Raw genomic sequence first — 6,206 nt, 5'->3', positions numbered from 1 at the left:
CGACTATTTATTGGTCGATAATAATAGTGATCCATAGTCTTTATATTATTTAAAGTATTATAATAACTGGTTGGTGCGACAATCTGATCGATTGAGTGGTCGAACCGAGTAGAAATCTTTAACCCAACAAACTAATTTTGGACGTCAGCGTTCGTCATTATCTGCAGGTCTTGTTTTTGTTAAAATATAGGTCGTGCTCTCTCGTTATCGTGCCTAGTTCTCCTCCCCGTCCACTTAGTCTGTCTTACCCTCTTTTCCCGTTAATTCCTTTTTATCTTATCCTATCACTCCCGTCATATATATTGTTTATGCTCGATCGGAGTCTTTCTAGTTCAAGAATGGATAGAATTTGATATAATTTTTGTATTTTTATAACCACTTATACTTTAGGAATGTGAAATTTTGAAGTCGAGATTATAGCTATTCTAAAAAGGATTTTATGTATTTTAAGGTACTCGTAAAAAGCAAAGTCGTCGTCTACACTTTTACTACTAATTGCAGCGGTTCATTCATTGACAACTCTGTCTAAGTCTAAAAGTTTATTTATATACAGTAGAGTAAAAAACGAAGATCTTAATATATACTTAAACTTATAAACTATACGTTTCTGATTCAACACGGACCAAGTCGGGCGGCCAACAGCGACTTATAAAATAGAAACTGTAGCTCTATAATCCTATCAATAGTTGGTCTCAACCCACAAAAGTCATTTTACTTGTAAATTGGGAGATTACAAGTCCTTTCCCCTAAACCTTTGAACTAATCTCCCGAATGGTCCTGAGTTTCGAGATACGGCTTAAACTATAGAACTAACGATTGGCTTTACCATTGTTGAAATAGGATTGGTTTCATCTTAGTTGCTATGTAAATACAACTGCATACTGTGCGGTTCAGCACATATATATTTGTACAAGTAAGAAAATTGTATAACATCAAAATCATTTATGTAAAATAATTTGCATTCAGAATAAAACAGGTATGTCGGAGGTGTAGCTCCGTTTTTATTTTAAACAGACGCCCGTTTAAGTCAAACACCAGTTTATAATTTTTTTGAAGTGAAACTTCTTTATCGGGGTTGGAAAAAAATTTAGTGTAACATTTTTTCGTTACGCGTCACATTTTTCCGTTACGCGCTATCTTTTGAAGTGAAACTTCTTTATCGACGTATGGGAGAAATTTTGTAGCAGGTTACGCGCCATGTTGCTTTTTGAAGTCAAACTTCTTTATCGGCGTTGGAATGAAACTTCTTTATCGACGTATGGGAGAAATTTTGTAGCAAATCGTCACGTTTTTCGGTTACGCGCGATGTTGCTTTTTGAAGTCAAACTTCTTTATCGGCGTTGGAAAAAAAATTACCGTCACATTTTTCGGTTACGCGCCATCTTTTTCTTGTCCGTACCACGGTTGATCCGAAGAGATTCGAAGCCATTAATAACAAAAATATATAATAACGATAACAATGATAGTAATAATTCTATTACAATTAATGAAATTCTATAATAATCTTCGTAGTAATAAGGTAAAATGAAATATTTGTATTCATGTCTATGATAATAAAAGCCTTTTGTTAAACTTTATCTAATTTAACGAATTTCTGTAAAGTTGCATATAGTAGATCATTTTTCGAAAAATAAGATCATAAAGAAGTTTCACTTCTTACGTGTGTACACCTAGTACACGCACAATTTTTTTATTTTTTATTTTTTTTTTATTTACTTCACACCACATTACACAAGAGATTAATACGTTTACTAATATTATTATTATTATTTTCTACAAAGAATTAATACATTATTTTTTCTTTTTTTGCGACTGAGGCGCAAACTAGCTGATGTGGTCACTGGCAGAATGACCAGCGCTGTGAAACATTCTGCTCCTCAGCATAATGCTGAGCCAGGGCCAAATACAGCCACAGCACACACGCATTACATAATTGAAATGAAACCGAATGGGAAAAGGAAATAAAAATTATTTTCTTTGATTATTGTTATTTTGTGTGTTTATGTGTATGTGTTTTTGTTTGTAATAAATTATATGTCTAGGTCCATGTCTACATTAAAAACATAGGCCGGCCTAGAGGCTTACCTGAATTTGAGGGACACGATTGCCCATGGACATTCACATGACAAAAGGCATCGCCTTTATGTAACTTATTTATTTGATATAATAATTGCGACTTAATTATAATCTAACTTGACATTAATTTGAGTGTGAAGCTTCATTCGTGGTCATCTTGATACAGCAAGCAGTCTTAAATCAATTTTATTTAGATCAAAGGTGAATTTAATCAGATTTATCACATTGATTATTAAGTGAAATAAAAGGTCAGAGTTGATAATTTGCCGAAGTGTCACTTGACAGGAACGTCTGTTATCGACATTTTGTCACTTTAATCTGGGATTTTTTAAATTATTTGGACCCTTCGTATTCATTCTTCTTCCTATTGGAATTTAGTTTGTGATTGGTATTGCTTTGCTCCTACCACCTGCTAAATTAAAAATTAATTGATTTATCTATGCAGTAAAATGAAATAAGAGAGCATAGACACTTTTCTGTCCTCCTTTATTTATTAGTACAATAAAAAAAATATAAATCAGTGGCTTCAGATTTCTGTATCTGTTTCATGATCATTTGGTAATCTTTTAGGCAAGTAGATGATCAGCCTCCTGTGCCTGACATACGCCGTCGACTTTTTGGGTCTAAGGCTAGCCGGTTACCTCACGATATTTTCCTTCACCGTTCGAGCGAATGTTAAATTTGCACATAGACAGAAAGTCCATTGGTGCACAACCGGGGATTGAACCTACGACCTCAGGGATGATAGACGCACGCTAAATCCACTCGGCCAACACTGCTCATTCGTGCAATAATTATATGTTAAATGTTTTTGAAAATTAAATTCATCTCGATGATAAAAATGGCATATAAATAACGCCAAATTTACAAAGTAAATAATTAGAGTTGCTCGTATTGGCTTATTATTAAGTAACCGTGAGGCGCACTAACAATACACACAAACCAATCATAAGTGATTACTACAACATTTATTATAAGTCTTCTAAAATTGTACGGAGAAGTTAAATATGAAACTTCTTCTCATCATGGTTTAATTGTATAATTTCTATAAATTTCAAAGTAAATAATAGATTTTCCGTAACATTGTTAGTGTTAGAAAAGCTTACCCTGATTAATCGCAAGTACATTAGCTGGTAATTGGTAATTTAGCGGCGCCCTGTTGGCTTCCTTCAATAATTTAGTAATTAAGCTAGCGGTTGCACGGACTCCAATTAAATTCAGCGGCACGCTGTCGATCACATTATTATTATATTACGGTCATGGCCCTTACATTTTTCTTAAATAATGTTCTAATACTGCTTTAGAAGATTAATATGCCATATTTAAGCTTGATTCTTTACATTTATCGTAATTAATACCTTGCTCAACCAATATTGATAACTAATGCACTTTAAAAACAAAATATATCAATTCACACAACATCAAAAGCGAATATAACTAGATAATGTTCTAGACTCACGATATTTATGTTTTATCTTAAAAGTAGATTAATTCGGACCTTTGAGTCCCAATAAAACACGATAATTATAAGACGGTAATGTATATTTAATGCTTTTAATGTGTGTTTATGCATGTGAAACAAATATTTTATTATTTCATTCCTGTGTAAAGTTTTAAAATCTCGCTATTCCGAAGATAGACCTCTAGCTTTGACGAAACATTTTGACTTAACTGCACGGTTCTTGTGTACCTTTAAATTGTTTGTCTTTTACAATGTTTCACAAAAAATTCAAACAGCTGACTTTGTAGATGTAGTAACCGAAAAAATAAAATCTTTTTTATGAGAAATCTTACGTATGTTAGTAATAAAGTCGAAATGTAAACAAAATATACTAAATGCATATAAATAATATAATGCATAGAACCCACCCACATTTTTCTAATAACTGTGATTTCTAGTTTCTGCATAAGTAGATAAAGAGTGCAGTGATACTATTATATATGTATATATATCTTTTGATATAGAAAAACAGCTGTGCACCAATAGACATAGAATTTTATATCTACCTGCTAAATTTAACACACGCATACAGTGAACGAAAACTTTGTGAAGGAACCGGCTTGCTATCCCGTAAATTGAGATTTTTTATCATGATGTAAAACAAGTACACCAACTTTTTTAATTAGATCTGTTAAACCATGAACCTTCTTAAAATATATTAAGCCTTATTGAAGTACGTTGTAATTAATAATATCTTTGATCAAATCCGAATTTTATCCGAACATTGAAGAGGTTTTCATTAAACTTTGCTAAACGTTGATTGGAAATTTTCTTTAAAAATAGTACGTTTAGTTCTGAAATGTTTCACAACAGATACTGATCAATGAGCTTATTTTCTTACTCGGACTAAAGAAAAAAACGAAACTATTTGAAACTGACGTAAAACTTTTTACATACAGAAAAGGCCTATTAATAGTACAAATCTCTTAGACTTGAAATAATTAAAAGATTTAAAGCCCCAAAGTTTAGCCCCTAAACTTTCGCTTTGTCTATTCTTCCAGAAAATATAAAAATAAATAAATTAATTACGCTACAACCTTTTTTTACGTCTGGGATTTTTGTATCTGTTTCATGATCATTTGTCAATTTAATAGGCAAGTAGCAGTAGTAGGCAGTTAGCCTCCTGTGCCTGACACACGCCGTCGACTTTTTGTCTAAGGCAAACCGGTTTCCTCACGATTTTTCCTGCACCGTATGAGCGAATTTTAAATGCGCACATAGAAAGAAAGTGTATTTATTAGTGCACAGCCGAGGATCGAACCTACCCCCTCAGGGTTGGTAATCGTTACAGAAAATATAACTTTTTTAAATGACAAATTGCTACCGTTTTAACTTTTCCCGCATAATATAAACTAATATTCTCTCAAAAGCAAAACTTATTTAATCCAAGTAAGACGACAAAGCGCCAGAGAAATTTCGCGGAAATGTCCTCCTAACTCTGGTGTCACGAAGCTTAAACCATTTAAACATACTTCATTTATTTTGAGAGTGCTAGATTAAGTTTACTTAAGAATGAAGCGATTTCAAAACGTAAGGAAAATATAATGAGAAACTCAAAGGCTCTTGGATTTTTTTTTATTTTGAATTTATACAAGAATCTATTTCATATGAGTGACAGTATTTATTTGTTAAAGTTTACCAGCCTAGCCAAACAGCGGATTAGATATGAGATAGGTATTTAAAAACTTTTTTTAAATCGATCGGACCACTACCGAATATATTCAGCTCCGGATACGTACTGTTTATTCCCTTATATCCACGTATTGCTGAAACTTACAACTTTGTAGAGGTAAATAATTTATTTAATGGAATCATACTTTTCTTTTGAGCAGTGGCAAACATTTTAGACTCACTCCTCTAAGAAATTATACTTATGAATTGAAGAAAATATCATTTTAGGTGATTAAAGTGCAACTATATTTAGACTTAATAAAGAAAAATACATTTCTTATAAAGTCTCACTGCAGTCGGGAAATAATACAATACTCAGACTTTACTTGAGCTGAGTCTGATCCCGCAAACGTTGTTGAGTGAGGTGCAATCGGAAATCCACCTTCACCAACAAGGCAGGCCAATAGTGAGATTTATAAATCAATTCCTTGACTCTGCAAGGATATTTAGTAGCTAGGGTTTAAGGGTATGCTTATTATGTTCACATCAACTCTCCTTGCAATAAACGTGATTGGGAGATTTTTAGACGCTATTTGCCCCTTTAATTATATTTTTAAATGTATACATTATTGTGGTTGTATGAATAAATATTATAAAATATTAATTAGCATTTTCATGTGGATAACTAACCGGTTCATATCAAACCATTATCAATAAATAATTATAAAAGCTATAGTATTTAAAAAGAAGCTCAGGTAAGTCATACTCAATTTTTTATTAGAAATGTTAAATGCAAAAGTGTTAAGTATAATGTATAATAAAAGTTATTTATTAACACAAATGTCACGCGCATTAATTTACAACAAGTGAAGCGTGTAAATTATAACATAAAATAATCACTATAAATGTTAGCGGAATTTATACTTTATGATCAAATGTTATATTCACACGAAAAGTTTTTAATAAGTCAAAGAAATAACGTCTGAAAAACGTAGTAAATATTTTAAAAGTTCTGGGA

The sequence above is a fragment of the Pieris napi genome, chromosome 2 (assembly GCF_905475465.1).
Source record: "Pieris napi chromosome 2, ilPieNapi1.2, whole genome shotgun sequence".
Taxonomy (NCBI): domain Eukaryota; kingdom Metazoa; phylum Arthropoda; class Insecta; order Lepidoptera; family Pieridae; genus Pieris; species Pieris napi.
Note: the sequence above shows the minus strand (reverse complement) of the source record.